This window comes from Dromiciops gliroides, chromosome 1 (genome assembly GCF_019393635.1).
Source record: "Dromiciops gliroides isolate mDroGli1 chromosome 1, mDroGli1.pri, whole genome shotgun sequence".
Taxonomy (NCBI): domain Eukaryota; kingdom Metazoa; phylum Chordata; class Mammalia; order Microbiotheria; family Microbiotheriidae; genus Dromiciops; species Dromiciops gliroides.
In genome coordinates, this window is record NC_057861.1 from 618,953,837 (window position 1) to 618,973,917 (window position 20,081).

The 20,081-nt window shown below is 40.8% G+C and overlaps 1 protein-coding gene across 1 annotated transcript in view; it reads right to left on the reverse strand.

Moving 5' to 3' along the window:
- ARHGAP17 (Rho GTPase activating protein 17) overlaps nt 1-20,081 on the reverse strand; it is a 133,019-nt gene that overhangs the window by 74,255 nt on the left and 38,683 nt on the right.

The window sequence follows — 20,081 nt, forward strand, 5'->3', positions numbered from 1 at the left end:
TCATTGCTTGAATGTCTGAGGCATGGAAGTAAAGGAAATAAACAGAGATGATGGCGGCCTATCACGAGGAAACCGATGGGTGTTTCAGACCAGTCATATGACTTCAATTCTGGGAAGTCCTGCAAGGCTGGGGGTCTGGATGGTGGTGGCTGTGTACCACTGAACTGCATGGGGTTGGGAGGAAATGAGCAAAGGGTTCTGAGGGACTTTCTGAAAGTTTAGGAAAAGAAGAACTGGTCTCTAGAGTCAGCTTAGTTGTGCTGTTGCCAGAAGTCCATTTCAGGGCTGCCCAAACTGTTGAGAAGCTTTACTCTTCAGGAGCCCTTTGAGTAGTGTAAAGGGACGGGGCCAAGCCTACCATCTAACTGCCTTTCTATGTAGTGAATCCGCTCTCCATGACTGGATCACAGATTTAGAGGTGGAAAGCCAAGGAAGAGCCATCTACTCCAACCCACTCATTTTACAGACGAGGAAACTGAGGCCCAGGGAGGCTAAGTGACACCTAAAGTCACACAAATATTATGTATCCAAGGTAGGATTTGAACCCTGGTCTCCTGCCTCCAGAGCCAGCACACTTTCCACTCTGCCACACTTCCTGGCTGATTCTAAGGGAAGACTAGATGATTGCTGGTCAAGAATGCTACAAAGATCCTCAGGCAGGGATGGGTTAGGCTAGAAAACCTTCAAGGTCCCTGCAGTGTTTCTGAAAACACCAAAACATAACAGTACATGGGGAGGAGAAGGCAAAGGAGGACAAAGAAATCAAAGGGAGAGGGGGAAAGGGGGGAGCGGAAGACAAAAAACAATGATCCTTAGCCCTTCTAAGAGAAGGCGGCAAAGCAGGTCAAGCACAGTAGTCTCAGGCTATGATGTGAATTTATGATACCATCATCTTTAGCTCCCAACTCTATGGACTATAAGAGCATGCATTCTGCCTATGCCTCACAGACTCGAGCATCACTGCTCCAGAGCTGAAAGGGACCTGGGTCCACCTAGTCCAACCTTTTCTGTTCATAGATGATGAAAGCGGAGGTCCAGAGGCTCAGTGATTTCCCTGAGGTTACAGAGACAGCCAGTGTCAAAGATGGCTTCTGAATCTGGGTCATCTCACGCCAAAGCTTGCACTCTTTCCACAGTACCATGTTGCTTCCCCAAACACAATACCACAAACAGGAGGTAAGAGAGATTACAGATGTGATGAGCCTCTAAACTGAAAGTAATTCAATTTTTTTCCCCTCTCAAAAAATTTGAGTGAATTCAATTTTTCCTCTTGTTGACAGTACAAACCTCTGCCTCAACTCATTTTCCAATGCCTCATCATCATAGAGATACTGGTGAGTCATGGAGAGGTTGCAATCTGCATCCAGAAAGGGAATACTTATAGATGAAATAACTGGGTTTTTGAAGTATTAAAGAATGATACGACTATCAAATTGCTTACTGTCTCAGAGAGGGGAGAGAGGAGGGAAGGATAGAATATGGAACACAAAACTTAAAAACAAAAAAACCCCAAATGTTAAAAATTGTTTTTAGGGGGCAGTTAGGTGGCACAGTGGATAAAGCACTGGCCCTGGATTCAGGAGGACCTGAGTTCAAATATGACCTCAGATGCTTGACACTAGTTGTGTGACCCTGGGCAAGTCACTTAACCCTCATCACCAAAAAAAAAAAAAGTTTTTACATGTAATTGGGGGAAAAATAAAATATTAAAAAAATGATAACAAAATGCTACGGGTTATAGAGTAGTACATACACGAACAGCAAAACAGATCTTTATCAGAGAAACTAATCTACAACAGAGATATAAAAAGTGTAGGACAACTGGACAAACTTCGAAAGAGGTCTGCAAGTAACTTTCAAAGGGTAAACGTAAGAAAATGTAAATGGATCACTACAAATATAAAATGAATGGGTTGGAGTAGATGGCTCTTCATATCGTGATGTATATTTTTTAACACTGAGAGTCCAAGACACTTTATCGGATCAAATTCTTTGCAGATAATGGATTATGCAAAGCTGTTGGACACAGCCAATCTCTGCATATGTTTATACCTAAGTGTAAAACCAAGTTCTCTATCAGTAGTTCTCAGTGAAAAGACCAGAAGGCAGGAGCCCCTATTTCTGGCCCACAGCTCACTGAAAAGACAAGAGTAGCTGTTCTTGTTTTTATAAACAAATGCTACTCAGGCAGGTGTATTTCCTGAAAAGGGAGCTTTGTCCATTTCAGATTGAGAACTACACTGGAAGCCAAGCCATATCTTGTGAAAATGGCAAAGTACAAAGAAAAATACAACTGTTTCTATTTTTCAAGGGACCACTTTTCTGAACATGGTCTATCACTCCCACAATTTTAAACAGAGGTGACACTCTACATTTGAAAAGACTTGCCAAATTCTACCTCCATAAAGACTAAGGCTTCAATAGACAAAATAACATGCTGACTGATTTTGCATGTGCTAATGTACTTGGGTTATGTGTCAAGATAATGGAATGTGGTAGATGAGGGGATTTAACAGATACTCAGGGGCCCACCTGGAGACTGATCTAAACGGATTGAATTGGGTGAGAGCAACTGACTGGCTTGTAAGCACATCTGGCTGGTACTTAAGAAGATATTGTTCTCAGAAGCTTAAAAACTTTGAACTTTACATCGAGACCACCTTTGGGTCCAGTGAACCAATGAATTTGAATGACGCTAGCCAATCAGCTTGAAGAACCTCCCATTTCTAGGAGGAGAACATGAAGGAGGAAGTGGCCGCTGGAGGAGGAAGGCATGCTTTTTTGGTGTGAGACATCGGCGTGGTAGCAGAGGACTTCAGAAGTGAGAGGTTTAGGAAGGCTAGGATTTCCATGCTATAAGAAATTTGTTCTTGATCTTTCTCTTTTTTTTTTTTTGTTTTCTTTTGGTGAGGCAATTGGGGTTAAGTGACTTGCCCGGGATCACACAGCTAGTAAGTGTTAAGTGTCAGAGGCCGGATTTGAACTCAGGTACTCTTGAATCCAGGGCCGGTGCCTTATCCACTGCGCCATCTAGCTGCCCCAATCTTTCTCTTTCTTTACTATCTTACATCTTTTAATAAACCCTTAAAAAGCTAAACTCATTTATCAGTGATTTTAGCCAGTTTTCCCCCAAAACTGGGGGAAACAGATTAGAACCCACACTTAGATTTTTAAATTACACAGTTACTAGGTGTCACATGTAACTGTCAGTAATAACACTTAATGAAATAATGGAAACTGTGCAACCTCTTACTGAAGGTTGCAAAAAAATCCATCTCAGTATTTACCTACCCCAATACCTAGAAAGATATGATAAATCTCCATATGAAAAATACAGATGCTAAAATAGCTTTAAGAATTCAAAACTAACTGTATCAGCACAGGAACATTATTACAGACCTAACTGTTGCTCACAAGTGTCTGGATATAAAAATTTAAAGAATAAAAATTATTTAATATTTACAAAAATTATAAAATTCATAAAAATTTAAGAATATTGTTTTTCATAGCTGCTGCCACACTGAACACTTAATATCCAAACTACATAAAAAGAAGAGTTTTCAAATATAAAGCAGAAAAAATTCACACCATATGGGAAAAAGATATAGTACATATCATTTCCACTGTCCTGCCTCAAAGACACTTTCATTCAACAAGTCTAGAGAAGATCAGTTTACATCCCAAACCACTTATTAAGCCACAAAAATAGTCACTTTATTCACCTAGACTCTAGGGAGCATGAAATAGATGAGAGAGCAAGGCAATGACATCCTCAGAACACTTCTAGCCAAATTCAATTTTTATACAGTGTTTGAAGATTCATAAAACATATTTGTCAAAATCTCCTGGTAAGACATGCAGTCTAAATACTATCACCAATTTACAGATTAGGAGATTGAGAACCAAGGAAGGTAAGTGACTTGCTCAAAGTCACCATGCTATTAAGAATTGGTAATGGAATTCAAACTAAGTCTTTCTGAATTCAAATCTACTGTACTTTCTTTCATACCACCCTGAGGCCTTGGGCCAAAGTCACATAGGGAACTGGCATTAGAGAGAGGGAAGGGAATCAGGTCCCCCGATTCCCTGTTCACTGAACCAGAAAATAAGCCTCTTTGTTGAAGATGAAATAAAAATGAAAAACACCAAGTAAAATATCCAACCTCACTAGCAATCAATAAGCATAACAGCTAAAAAGCCACCATAATGAGCACTGCCCATCCATTAAGGCAGCAAAATAAATAAATAAATAAATAAATGATGTGAGATTTAAATTCAATTCTATAAACATTCATTAAACTGATGGTTGGCCAACACTGGATGGCATTTGGGCACATTAATACATTGCCTCCAGTGCCAATACAAAGTGGTGAAATTTTTAAAGCCTAATATGGAAATTCACATCAGGGGCTTATTAGCCTTGGTTGCTGTAACCTTGGACCCAGCAGCCTCGTCACCAAGAACAGAGCAGTCAGATGTAGTGGAACCCACTGCTTCTCCTCTGCCACAGCTTCCTCCTCTGTGGAGCTGGGGGAAGAGGGATTTGATTAGATGTGTTTAAAGGACCTTCTGCATCTCTCATTTACTGAAGCTACTTCAAAGTAAGGAGCAGCAATGCGGCCTCACAGGGCCAGTCTAGCCTCTGACACTATTAGCTGAGAGGCTCTGGGCAGGCTACTTGAATTTCTCAGAGCCCCCAGGAAACTCTCCCAGTCTGTAAGCCAGAGAACACTGGTAGTGAGGGTTTCCTCACCTGCAGTTCCCTACACCAGACCAGAAAACACAGAACCCTCTTTGTCTAAGAATACTTACCGCTGCATAGGGCAGGAACCAAATCTCGGATTGTAGAGGGAGCTCCCCCATGATTCAACTCCTACTAATACAGGTCACCGTTGCTTCCACAACTGAGTCTTACACCTCTCCAGGGTCAAAAGGCCAGGACATGTCACAGGGAGGACTTAAACCCAGACCCTCCTGACTTCAGAGCTGGCTCTCTTTTTGCTCTCTTGGAAAAGTCAGGATTCCCACAAAGAAGATCTCTTAAGAAAACTAACTCTGAAAGGTGAGAGAGTGAGAGAAAAAAGAAGTGTCTACACTGTCTGATGGAAAGGTCACTGAGATCAAGAGGCCCAAGGACAGGTGCTGGCCAAGGCTGGAGGAGTCCAGCAGGATGAACAAGGGGTGGAAGGAGCATGCTGCTGCCTGCCCAGGGGAGAGGACCTCACGCACCCTCCATGTGGCCTTCAAGGGGAGAACTAGCATTTCTGTAGCCCCTCTCAAAGTTTTTAAAGTGTCTTACAAACATGATCACTCTGTGGCCCCTCAAAACTACTGTCTGCAGGTTGAAGAAAAGGGTGACTGGATTACAGCTTTGTGAATGCCAATTTGTAAATGAGACTACTCTGGAGAGTCTCTTGGTGGGGAGAGGGGGGAATTCAGAAGTAGTTGTTTCTGAAACTTAACCTTTCCTTCAGGTTGCAGCTACCATTTGTTGGGGCCTCTGTTTTCCCTAAAGAAAAAGTACCTTTGGTAAAAGCCAAGCAGAAGAAATCTATAACCCTGAATTCCAGCCATGCTCATGTCGCTGGAAGCCCAGGCAAGTCTGGGAGATGGGCCTGACCCCCATAACCATGAGCAACTGAACTCTGACAATAATGCCAATGCTTAGGACTTCACCAACTCTGAGGACACACAGCAGATCTACAGCTATATAACAATGAGAGTCACTCAATTATTTAGTGAAAAGGATCAGGTCAGAAGACTGTTTGAACCCCAGTGGGGTCACTTCACCTCTTAGTTTTCTCATCTAACAAATGGGAGAATTGGACTAGATGAACTTCCAAGGTTCTTTCCAACCCTAAAATCCCACAATCCTAGTGGCTGAATTGAGACTTGAACAAGGATCATCAGGACAGTTTTTATCCTACCCTGTCCTGCTGCCTCCCAAGTTGATCTTTAAACTCGTGGAGAGTAGCTGTCCCTTCAACAACTGGAAAAAAGACATTCTTTTCTTTCCTCTCCCCAGTGTAGTGGAAGGCTAGAGAATATTCCAAGTCTGTAACTCCAACCACCATTGTGACTTACAGAGTGCAAAAGAAAATGAAGCCACTGAGCTTTAAAAAAGCCAGCCACAAAGCCAACATTGCAAAGGAAAGGAAAAGCCAGGCAAAGTGAATTCTCTGGACAGGACCAGGGGAACTACCCACAGCACAGGGGAGACTTTTGCAATAGCAGAAATAACAACTTGACAGCTCAGCTGATTACATGGAAGGATGTGAAAGAAAAGAACAGCAAAACTGGAAATGCAAAAAGCCCTGGGGAGGAAGAAGGCTTTCTGAAGAGAAAGGTCTAAAGAGCCACTAGTCCAAGGGAGCAGGAGGAGGAAGGGCCTGGAGCAGCCATACATTTGGGGATTTGGAGAAAAGAAACCTGAATATTGTAATGGACTCTAAGCTTGATGCCTCAGAGGTGTGGAGAGGCAGCTGAAAAAGCAATGTGAGTTTGTGCTGCGTGCATTCAAAAAGCTTTCAGAGTAATAAAGGTGATAACAGTCTGGCCATGACAAGCAAGAGTGCATCATCCAGCAAGGGTAGAGAGAATAAGAGGCAGAGGTGGAGGAGCACAGAAGAAGAAAAGGAGAAGGCTTAGGGGGAAGAGAATCACTCAATACAGAAGGTGGATTGGACTTGCCCGGCTCTGCTCCACAGGGCTTAACTTGGGTCAAAGGGTGGAACTCAGGTGGGAGACACATTTCAATTCAATATCAGGAAGGTGTTGTAACAAGCGGTACAAGCAAAATAAAATGGGCTAGCTCGGGATGCATGGTATTTGATTCATACATGATCATGGGATACAGAACTAGAAAGGACCTTAGAGAGCATCTAAGATCACTGAGATAAGGCTAGAAGAATCTCACAGGTCACTTAGTCCAATCCCCTCATTTTACAAATGAGGAAACTGAGGACCAAGCAGGTTAGCTGATCTGCCAGAGGTCACATAGGTAGTAGTTGAGAGAGCCAGGATTTACATAGGGAAAGTAACTTAGAGCCAGTACTCAGTGTTTTGTTTCTAGGAAATACTTAGGATCCCTATTTTCATCCCAATTTAATAGGTGAGAAAACAGACATAGTCAAAGTTAGGTAACCTGCCCGAGGTATTAGAGAGAGCAGCATCAGAGGCAGAGAGGTTTGAGAATGCAGGCATTCCAAACCGCCTGTAGATTGTCTGCTTTCTAAAATTTTCTGTCTATAGCTTTTGGGTAAAGACTTGGTTTTCCCCTTCTGATAACACAGCATAAACCACTCTGCCTCTTTCTAAGTGTGTTCATAGTGTGGCTTTGGTGTTACTGTGCTTGCTCCTGATATACTGAACTTGACAGGTTATGTTTGTGTTATAAAGAAAGGTTATATGACCACAGCTCATACCCAAAACGGACTTCCAACGTCATTTAGTGCTCCCTCCATAGAGGAGGAAATTGAGGTCCAGAGACCTTCAATGACTTGCCCAAAGCTAGACTGGTGGTGGTGTTGGGGGGGGGGGGGCATGGTACAGAGGGGAGGAGGGAGAGAGACAAAGAGACAGAGAGAAAGACAGATAGACTTTGTTAACTTGAAAAGGCTATGGAAATCAGCATTTAGAATATTGCCTAGAACAAGGGTTCTGAAGTTGTGGGTTGTGACCCCAGTGTGAGTAACTGAAGGGGAGGGTTGAGAAAAATTTGGCACCAGTAAAAGTTTATGCATACCTATGTTAAATACTAATATACCCCGGGTCATGTAAAAATTTCTCAGGTGAAAAGGAGAAAATTTAAGAAGCCCTGGCCTAAAGCACGTCTTTAAATGAGAGGATTAGCTAAAAAGATCTCTAATGCCCTCCTCTCTCCAAACTGAAGTGGAAATGCTGATTTGTCTCCTTCACCACTCATTCCCAATGCTCTTCATGCTTCCCACTCCTCTTCACCTTCACACTCAATGGAGACAGAAGGTGCCTTATGTTAGGGCTTCTTAAACTTTTTTCCACTTGCAACCCCTTTTCGCCCAAGAAATTTTTACCCAACCCCAGGTATATAGGTATATAATATAGATATACATAATCTTTTATGGTTGCCAAATTTTTTGCAACTTCCACATTCAGTTACCTGACTCCATAAGGGGTTATGACCCACAGTTTAAGAGGCTTTGCCTTAGAGATCATCTAGTCCAGGAGTTGGCTATGTCTATTTTTGTCTTGTTTGTGTAAGCAAGAATGGTTTTTACACTCTGTGTGTATGTGTGTTTTGCTAGGCAATGAGGGTTAAGTGACTTGCCCAAGGTCACACAGCTAGTGTCACGTATCTGAGGTCGGATTTAAACTCAGGTCCTCCTGAATCCAGGGTCGGTGCTTTATCCACTGCGCCACCTAGCTGCCCCAGTTTTTACACTTTATAAGTTTCATTTGATTTAAAAAATGTAAAAACCCTTCTCAGCTCAAAGGTTACAGTTTGCCAATCCCTGATCTAGTCCAACTTCATTTTACGGAAGAGGAAAATGTGGCCCCAAGCAGTTAGGTATATTGCCCAAATTCACACAACCATAATACTAGAGTTACTGATAGGCCTTATCTTTCCCTACCCGTTTTTATCCTCCCCAGTGGTCTAGAAGATCCATAGGGTCAGGCTCAGCTCTTACCCAATCTCAGGAGCCACCTCCATGACCACTGTGATGCCTAGTCAGAATGGGTACGCCATAAACTTGTGTAATGTACCTCAAGATGTATCTTTGGGGAGGGGCTGGGAATCAGAAATGCTGATTTCCAGAGCTTGACAGATCCGTTTTTATTGTACAAAGGGCAATTTGTACTTTGAGACTTCCCACCTTCCTCCTGCCCCATAAACACTGCTTGGCGGCCTGCAGCTTTCCCAAGTCAGCTTTGTACATTCCAAAATCAAACGTGTCAGGGGTTAAATCTAAATCTAGAGAACTGGCCAAGACCTACCCGTGACTAGGCGGGGGACCTTTGGCAGGGCTACATAAATGGGAAGGACAGAGACAATGGGTCAAAAGACCAGCTAGCTACTTTGAGCTACAGCAATTTCCCAAACATAAGAAAGAGAATATGAGTTTAGGGTCATCTTTTAGCCAAGTACTAACTTTGTTCTGGTACAATGATGATAATGATGATGGTGGTATCTCACATTTCTGCAATGCTTTAAAGAACTTACCTCATAAAAACCTGGTGAGTACAAGTGTATTACTGTCCCCATTTGACAGATGCCCAGAGAGGCAAAGTGATTTGCTTTAGATCTGTAAAAATATTTTGAGTAACTTGGCTAATTTGAGGGGGACTAATGTGTAGATGACTAATCTGTGGACTTTTGGCTAACTGGCTATCTGACTGCTATTAATTTAATATGGGCCATTTAAAAAGTTCCCCACAAGGCTCCCAAATTGATAAGCAAAAGATTAAGAAGCCTCTTAACTAAATAATCAAAGCAGAGTTTATTCATGAGATACTATCTTATTTGTTTGTTTTTTGCAATGAGGGCAGTGAGGGTTAAGTGTCTTGCCTAGGGTCACACAGCTAAGTGTTGTGTCTGAGGCTGGATTTGAACTCAGGCACTCCTGAATCCAGGGCCAGTGCTTTATCCACTGTGCCACCTAGCTGCCCCCTGAGATACTATTTTAAATTAAGAATACAGGGAAATAAAATGTACAACCTGACTGCGTTCCTGTGGTCTCTTTCCACCTGCTGGGCCTGGAACTTTTTTAATACAATAAGGGCCTTAGCAGCCTCTTGCCTTAGGGTATGTTCCACTTTCACTACTCAGGTCCTTTATTCTAACTCTGAGCCCTTTTCACTTTGTCTATCCCCCTGCTTCTAACTTTCCTCTCCTTACTGTTCTCTTAATCTTCGCTTTCTCCGACCCGTACCCTGTGCTGACCGCTTCTGTGCTCTCTGCTGCCTCCTGTTCTGTCTGTCCCTCTCCTCCTTTCAGCCTCTCTTAATCTTGTACACCGGCTTCCTAATCTTGTCCTTCGGCCTCCATTCCTTCTTGCTCTCAGGGTTTTCTCCGTCCCTGTCTCTTAGTGCTCCAGCCTTTCTGCTCTCTTAATCTCATCAGCCCCCTTTAATCTTGTCCACCGGCCTTGTCAGTCCCCCTGAATCTAGTTCTTCGGCCTCCCCTGAGTCTAATTCCCAGGTCTATATATATTTTCCTTTTCTCCACTCAAATCTCAGGGCTTTTTGTGCCCCCACAGACTCCAAGATAATTCGACAGCCAGGGCTGCAGCTGGGGCTGGGGGGACGCTTGAGCATCACATGCCTTAGCACAGGCTACGCCAGAGCCCGGCCTGAACAAGCCCAGGATCTCTGGGATAGATCCGCTCAGGTCGGAGGGAGCTGGGGGCTTTCCCCCCCCCAGCTGTCTGACCTGGCATCTCATACAGCCCAAGGGCCTTTTTGGCTCAGCTGAAGGTATGGGGGAGGGACACCAGCCCCTCCCACACAGAAGAGACCCTGAGGGCCTAAGGCTTTCTACTCAGCCCAAAGGTAGGGTCTCCAAATCAAAATAAATTTCCACAGATCCCACAAGTTAGTGTCAAAAGCTAGAACTTGAAAATCGGGCTTCAGATTTTCAAATGATTTGATGAATTTTTCAGAGTCCTCTAAGTGGCTGACATAACATAAACTAGAATGACACAGAGGAAGGAATGCATGGATGGGAGTGCTCACTCCCCATCCCCCCCCCCCATCTGCATCATCCTGTGCCAGTCCTGCCCATTCATATAGCGTCTGAAGGTCTATGAGTGCTTTAGAGACATCTATCTGACTCTCACATCAACCATGAAAAGTGGAGAGTTCCACTACCTGCCCTTCTGAAATTCCTTGCTTCTCTTTTGCACTGACTTGTGAGCTGTTTCCCCAAGACAATGTAAAACTCCTCGAGGGCAGGGCCTGCTACATTTTTGTCTTTGTATCCTGAGACCCTGGATCAGTGCCTTGCACATAGCTGTTGTTCGGCCATGTCAGACTCTTTGAGACTGTGGATCATTCTGTCCATGGGGTGTTCTTGGCAAAGGTACTAACTAGACTGGGTTGCCATTTTCTTCTACAGCTGATTAAGGCAAAAAAAAAAAAAAAAAAGCTAGGTGACTTACCCAGAATCATGCAACTAGTAAGTGTCTGGGGATGGATTCGAACTCAGGTCTTCCTGACCCCAGAACCAGCACTCTATCTACTGAGCCATCTAGCTGCCTCTTGTCCTTGGTAGGTGTTTAATAAATTCTTCCTGATTAAGTGCTTTTTGCAATGAGTAAAGTAAATCTAAGGGACTATTCAACACCATTTAAAAAATATTTCTCGGGGGCAGCTAGATGGCGCAGTGGATAGAGCACCGGCCCTGGAGTCAGGAGTACCTGAGTTCAAATCCGGCCTCAGACACTAAACACTTACTAGCTGTGTGACCTTGGGCAAGTCACTTAACCCCAATTGCCTCATTAAAAAAAAAATATTTCTCATGTGCCAGGCACTGTGGTAGGCACTGGACACACAAAACCACAACCAGGGGCGGCAGGGGGTGGGTGGGTGGGTGGGGGTGTTATAAGAAAGGTTTCTGATACAACGTGGCACCTGAGTAGTAGCTAAGGAAGCATCCCTCCCAAGCGCTGGGGGGAAGAAGTTAACCACACAGCCAGTCCATAAGAGATGAATTTTGAATGTCATCCTACCCACTCTATGTACTCCCAGATGCTGCCTCCTAGAGGGTCTTCCAGAGGACATTCTTCTATTAGGAAGAAGAAAGAGAATTCAATTCTGATGTGTCCCAAGGACTTAAGAATCTGGAAGGCCTTCACAAGAGAACAAGTGATTGTTCAGATTTCACATGGAAACCAGTGATTCATGGACCCGGCATCCTAAGTGTTAGTCACATAAGAGCGCTTAAGGGATGGAAAGGTTTTGCTGTTTTGTTTTGTTTTTTCTGACTGTGTGAAAAAGACGACTTTAACATCTGGGATTTTAAATACCACCCTGACTGGCAAATCATTTGTTGCCCACACAAAAAGTGAGATGAAACTGTTACAGCTGACAAACTACAGTCAGGTGATGAGGAGAAGGACCTGGACAACTCCCATTTTTATAACGCTTTAAAAGCACTTTCCTCACAAAAACCTGGAGTCGAGTCATTTCCCAGCTTCTGCTGTTTCTTTCATTAAAAGAAATGTCTCTAGTTGTTGCCAATATGACTAGTGTCTCCAGCACACACTTTATAGCAGGTCTGAACTGCCAACTATACCAGCGACAGGCTTGTCATACTTTTGGGCACTCCTCATGGAAAGGATTTCCAACCAGGAAACAGATTCCAGGAAACACCTTTTTCCACGTAGAAGCGGGTCATTTACAAAATGTTAAGAAGCCATTTAAAAATTTTTCTGAATGGCAAGTTTTGAAACTGAAAATGTCTCAGCAAGGAATACGATGAAAATCTATACTAAAAAGCCTTTGTACAAACAAAATAAACGCAGTTTGAATGAAAAGACAAATAGTTGAGGGGTTGGGGGAAGTTGCAGCAAGTTTCTCTGATGAAGACACACTATCCAAGTATCTAGAGAATAGAAACAAATATATATGATCTATTTCCCAATAGACAGAAACATGGACAGAAAACACAAATAGGTAGTTTTCAAAAGAAATGCAAGCTATCAACAAATACATGAAAATGCACCAAATCACTAATAATCTGAGAAATTAAAATAAAATAGGTGAAATTGGCAAAGGTAATAAATAAAAGAGAAAAGGCAATCATTGGGAGGGCTGTGGGGAAACAGGTACACTGATAAAGTACTGGTAGGGCTATAAACCCTTCAAGGAAGAAATGTAGACCTATACTGAAAAAGCCACTAAAATGAGCATGCCTTTTGATCCAGTCATATCACTACTAAGCATATACCCCAAAGAAATCAAAGAGAGAACGAAAGAACCCATGTGTACAAAAATATGTACAGTAGTGCCTTTTGCAGTAGAGAAGAACTACAAAGTAAGTTATCAATCTGGAGTTGATTGGACAAATTATGGCATATAAATGTTAACAGAATATCATTGCACAATAAGAAATTACTAAAGGGAAGGATTCAGAGAAACCTGAAAATACCTATATGAAGTGTTACAGAAAAAAAGAGAACAGGATGTGGAAAGGAATTCTGATCAAATGACCAAATTCTGATCAATGACCAAAGTAATGACTTGGGAGTCATGAAGGGCTGGCTTTTGCGGCAGCTAAGTGGAGCAACGTCCCTGGATTCAGGAGGACCTGTGTTCAAATCGGGCCTCAGACACTTGAAACTCACTAGCTGTGTGACCCTGGGCAAGCCGCTTAATCCTCATTGCCCTGCAGCGAAAAGAAAGAAAAGAAAAGAAAAGGAAAGAAAAGGAAAGAAAGAAAGAAAGAAAGAAAGAAAGAAAGAAAGAAAGAAAGAAAGAAAGAAAGAAAGAAAGAAAGAAAGAAAGAAAGAAAGAAAGAAAGAAAGAAAGAAAGAAAGAAAGAAAGAAAGAAAGAAAGAAAGAAAGAAAGAAAGAAAGAAAGAAAGAAAGAAAGAAAGAAAGAAAGAAAGAAAGAAAGAAAGAAAAGGGTGGGGAGGGGGAGAAAGGGACTATGAAGGGCTGGCTTTGAATCTGGCCTCAGACATTTACTAGATGTGTGACCCTGGACAAGTCACAACCCACTTGTACCTGAGATTCCTCATCTGTAAAATGGGAGGGAGTGGGGCTCAATGACTTCTAAGGTTCTTTCCAGTTCTAAATCTATGACTGTGATCTGTGACTTCAGAAGATTATTGGAGAAGCATGTTTCCCCTCTCTTAGATACATTTTCAGACATGGATAATGAATGGGTGGATTTGTTTTGCTTGAATACACTAATTCATTATTAGGGAGGATTCCTATTTGGAGAAGAAGGGAATCAATGGGTAATGACAGTGAGTCAAGGGGGAAAAAAAGGATTGCCATTTTGTAAAATATGGAGGAAAGCAGCCAGTTCAGAAGGGAACAATAACAGGTAGGCCAGCTTTGTTACAAGTATAAGAGATACTTTAAAAAAATGTACCAAGTTCACTTTCATATATAATCCTCTTGTCTGTTCTTTGTACATTGGCATATTCCTGTTTGTTGATATGCAAATAGTTTATAATAAAAAAGAAAATTTTTGAAATTTTTAAAAAATAAAATGTACAAGTTTGGATGGATATTTTTAAACTACCCTGAAAATGTTTCATTTGCATAAGAAAACTAGAAAAATAGCCCTTTACACTATTGTAAAGAGTTCTGTTAAGAACTCTGTTGCAAAGGCACAACTGACTTCATCTTATAAATGAGTAAATAAAAGTTTAGAAAAATCATTTAACTTATAAAATGGCAGAGTCAGGAGGCAAACCCAAGCCTTCTGACACCAAATACAATGCTCCTTCCACAAAGGATACACAGCCTGAGCACCAGAAGACATAACTCTACTGTGAAATGGATAGATCACTGTGCCTAGAATCAGGAAGAATGGAGTTCAAATACGTCCTCAGACACTTACTAGCTGTGTGACCTTGGGCAAGTCACTTCACTTGTTTATCTTAGTTTTCCCATCTGTAAAATGGGGATTATATTAACCTCCTAGGGTTGCTGTGAGGATCAAATGAAATGATGATTGTAAAGCACTTATCACAGTAGTATGTAGTAAGGGGTTTTTTAAAAATTTGTTTGTTTTTGGTTTGGGGTTCTTGTTAGCTATTATTATTATCAATGCAATGAACAAATAACCTCTTCCAGAGGACTACTGGTGAAATATACCTTCTTCTTCCAGAGAGGTGGTGGGCTATAGATAGAGAGTAAGGGCTATATGGACAGTCAGTTTGTTAATGTATTGTGTGCACATGCAAGTGAGGGCATGCCTGTAATTGGACATGAATGTCTGTTTGCTGAGGTAGGGTAAAGAGGGAATAGCACCAATATGGAATAAAACATTTTTTAAAGTACACTGACTTGTCAGGAATTAAAGAATCCTTAAAGGAACTTTATTTGACCTTTCAAGTTATAATGAAGAACGACTTTCAAATTCCACTAGAAAACAAACATGACCTTTGGTAAGTTGATCTTTCTGAACCTCATTTTACAATTAAGAGAGTTAAAACTAAATGATATAGGGGGCAGCTAGGTGGTGCAATGGATAAAGCACCGGCCCTGGATTCAGGAGTGCCTGAGTTCAAATCCGGCCTCAGACACTTGACACTTACTAGCTGTGTGACCCTGGGCAAGTCACTTAACCCCCATTGCCCTGCAAAAACAAAACAAAAAAAACTAAATGATATGTAAGATCCTTTTAAGCTATTAAGTAAAAGTTTTAAGGAAACTAGTTTCAACTTAATTCTTAAATTATGAATTTAACAGGTAGTCATTTTTAAAAAGCTGCAATGGAAGGAAGTAAAGTCTTGATCAAAGGAGCTATTCAAATGGTATGAAACATTACATATATTTTCAGACTTCTTGGGTGTATGGATCAGTTGAACTGATCTTTTTTTTCCCCCTTAAAAATATTTGTTATATGGGATGGCTCTCTGGAAAGGAGAAGGTATCTTGGGATAAATTCTGGTGAGGTAAAAAACAAAAGATATCAATAAAATTTAATACTAAAAAAAATTTTTTTTAAAGATTTTAAGCAGAGACAGGATGGTCCCTGGTAGAGAATACCATAAGGGGAATTCCTACTGAGATACAAGGTTTGATTAAGAGACTACTGCGGCTTCTTTTAATTCTAATAAGATTCTAGAAAACTAACAATCAAGTTGGCCCCTCCCAAGGATAGGTCTCTCTTAGACTACAAAGAATTGCTGTTCAATCATTTCAGTTACGTGACTCTTTCTGACTCCTTTTTGGGTTTCCTTGGGAAAGAAATGAATAAACTGAGGCAAATAGGGTTAAGTGACTTGCTCAGGGTCACACAAGCTAGCACCTAAGGCCACATTTTAACTCAGGTCTTCCTGACCGTATGTCCAGCACTCTATCCGCTGTTCCACCTAGAGGAAATGAACTTTCCTTCCTTCCTCCCTCCCTAGATGAAGTGGAGGACTATGGGCATGGAACATTGAATATAATAATCCTCCCTACATTATTAATAGAATTCCAAAACCAACATTATTTACTGCCTTTTGGTTTAATGTACAAATGCATAAAGATTTGAGGTGGATGGGCTTCAGAGGTCATTTAGTTCATCAATCCTGTACCTGAATAGAAATCATCACCAAATTTCCAAATTTAGAGGACTGTTATGAAACATACCTCTCTCCTTTTAAAAGGGCTGTGGTGGGGCAGCTAGGTGGCGCAGTGGATAGAGCACCAGTCCTGGAGTCAGGAGTACCTGAGTTCAAATCTGGCCTCAGAACATTGACACTTACTAGCTGTGTGACCCTGGGCAAGTCACTTAACCCCAATTGCCTCACCAAAAAATAAAAAAAAAATTTTTTTAAAAAGGGCTGTGGTGATGCACAGATGCAGCCATGCCCAATCTTTTGGCTTATTCTGCTCAAGTGTACTTCATGATGTTCTATATAAAACATTTTTAAAAGAGGACGTGTCAAGACATTATTTAAAAGAATAAACTGGGGAAAAGGGATTCCAAGGCATAAGGCACATATACATACACATACATACATACATACATTTATTTATTTGTTTGTTTGTTTGTTTATTTATTTATTTAATGACGTGGGCACTCTAAGGTTTCATTTGACTGCTTATTCATTCAAGTTTTCCCCTCCTTCCTTTCTCTCAATATTTAGTAGGGAAAGGGAGAAAAGAGCAATTAAAAATAATGATGCCAAAAATGATATTCAAATATTTTTAAAGGCACAAAACAGAACAAAGACAAGATAGAAAGCATTGTGAAGAATTTATTACATATTTTTTTTTAAAGCAGTGCAAACGCCATGTGATGATCAACTGTGATTGACTTAGCTCTTCTCAGCAATACAATGATCCAGGACAATCCCAAAGGACTCAAGATGGAAAATGCTCTCCACATCCAGAAAAAGGGAACTGTGGAATCTGAATGCAGATAGAACCATATTGTTTCTACTTTTTTTTGTTTTTTGTTTTCCATTTTTGAGGTTTTTCCCTTTTGTTCTGATTCCTCTTTCACAACATGACTAATGCAGAAATGTTTAATATGATTGTACATATATAACCTATATCAGATTGTTTTCTGTCTTGGGGAATGGGGAAGGGAAGGGAGGGAGGGAGAAAAATTTGGAACTCAAAATCTCCTAAAAACAAATGTTGAAAACTATCTTTACATATAACTGGAAAATAATACTTTTAAGATTTAAAAAAAAGCAGTGCAAAATGGAGATTGATGGTGTCATACAGAATTCTCTTTCTGTATTTTGCTGTGTGTACAGAAATACTGTTTTGTGGTGTATAAGTTCAAGATTTAAAAAAAAAATGTAAAGGGGTCTCAAGAATCAAAATCATTTTCCCCATCTCATCCAATGGCATTTTTTATTTTTAAGTTTGGTGTTTTGCCGCCATAACTAGGATTTATTTTGCATGTGAATATTTCTTTTACTCTGGTCAGAGTCCTTAGGGTCACTGTTGTGCACAATAATATTACTCAAGGACTTTCAATGTTTCATGGGAAAAACAATGCTAAGCAGGAAGGAAGTTCTCTCTGACCATTATTCTAGTGTCACTTAGGCCTTAGAAATCTACTGCCCAGATCATTCCCCAGTCTAAAGAGCCCTATGCTTTAGACAACTTTTTAAACACCTTGCTTTTGGAAGGATAGGATTTTCCCCTGCTTGTACTTCTCCAATCTGAAAAGCCAGAACACAGTACAGGCTAGATATATTCACTTTCCCCCTGCCCATTCGGGGTAAATAACATGACTCCACTATTTGGTGCCACCAGTGAAATAGTACACTCTAGCCCTTCTCCACCTCTCCCCAACATTCCTGACCTTCCTACTACTCGAGCCAGGAGTGAAGTAAAAAAGCTATCAGATTTAGCTTTTAAAAATGTTCTTTCAAAAACGGTAAACTACTCAATTCATTTGGTTTTTAAATTAAGAATCAGAAACACCCAATATCTTATACCTTATATACCCCAATCAAGCTCAAAATGGAAATGTGACCAGAATATTAAAGGTCACAACACCAAAAAACTGAGAAGAAAAAACAGGTCAGATACCTTTGTGCTTCATGGCTAAGGCTAGGGAGAGAAGTCTTTACCTCTCACTGCCTTTCTCAGTCAAACACCTAGAAAAAGCTTTCTACACTTGCTGCCTCCACATCTCTCAGTCATTCCTCAACTCTTTGCAATGTGACTTCTACCCTAGCTGATGGTCTTTTCTGCCTCTTCATCCTTCATCTCTGTGGTGCATTTGGCACTGCTGACCATGCTCTCCTCCTGAACAGACACTCTCTTTAGGCTTTCATGATACTTCTCCCTCTACCTAATTGCTCCTCAATCTCCTTTGTTGGATCATCATGCCTTAAACCCTAACTGCGGGTGTTTCCCCAAGGCTCTGTTCTAGGCCCAGTTCCTCTTTCTCACCTCTCTTCCCGGTCCTGTCCCCAAGGAATAGGTCTACCTCCAACCACAAAGAATAGAAGGAATTCACCTTCTTCCCTCCCTGAATGATACAGAGGACTATGGGTATGAAACTGAATATATTTGTCAGACATTTATTATACTGGTTAATTTTGATGAATTGCCCTCCCTTATTATTTGTTAGAGTAATGTCTCTTTGAGGGAGGGGAAGGGTTTTTTTTTTTTGGGGGGGGGATTGAGTAGGATAAAGGTGATATAAGAAAAATCAATATTTTAAAAAATAAATACAATATTCAAAAATGATAAGAGAATAACTCCTTAAGATTCTCATAGCTGTTTGTCTGGGCTTCTTTTTTATATTTAATCTGTTCTGCCTTATAGCCTTGGTGTTAGGAGAGGTGGTATGAGGATAATGGAAAGATCTGGAATCAAATGACCTAGATCTGAAGTTAGATGCATTTTAAAGTGGTTTTCATTTATAATAACAAATATTTACATAGCATTTTAAGGTTTGTAAAGTAGCTTACACATATACACAGATAAATAAGTGTATGTGAATTTGCCCTCTTAGCAACTCTGCAAGAAATGCTATTATTCTCATTTTACAGATTAGGAAACTGAGGCAGGGAGAGGTTAAATGAGTGTCACACAGCTAGTAAATGTCTGAAGCAGAATTTAAAATTAGGGCTTCCTGACTTTGCTCCAGTGGTCTATCCATTACACCACCTCTTAATCACGATGCACACTGTTGTTCTGGTTATGTTTTCTTCATTCTGGATCATGTCCTACAAGCTCTTCATGTTTCAAAAAATATCCACTGTTCTACACATTCATTTGACTATTCACTTTTCATTACATTCACAAAACATAATTCTTTTAGTCGTTCCCCAACTGTTGGGTCCTATTTGCTATTACAAACAAGACTGCTTATGAATATTTTGTGTGCGTATATTTCTTTGCCTGTCAATAACCTCCCTGAGCTATACAATAGTAGAATCACTGGGTCAAAGTATAAACAATTTTGCAATTTTTTCTTGAATGATTCCAAATTGTTTTGCAAACTAGTTAAACCAGATCCAGCTTCACCATCAGTAGCATGTTAATTCAAAGAACTATTAGCTAAGTAATTTTCCCCACCAAGCTTCAACACTTGTCACATCACTGCTCAATCTAATAGTGGTTGTTCTTTCTTACTTTGAGTAAAAGCTTCTCATTTTCGTGCCCTTATACATTTGGAGGTCAAGCTGCTCTCAACTGTCCGCCTTTGCCTGCTTTAAATTTACCTACTTAAGCTTGTTTTAGACAACTCTAGTAAACTTGAGTGCTTCGGGTAGAATCAAAAACCCCTAATAATATGGATATAGTTAAGAAGAGGAAAAGGAATTAAATCACTTGATTATTAGAGTCTCCTGGATCTAAGAAGAACTATTTAAGGTTCTTCCAGGGAGAAAACTATTTTCTGCAACTTATGGTACAACATTAAAAAATCCCTTCAGTCACTCTTACTTATTTTTTCTCAT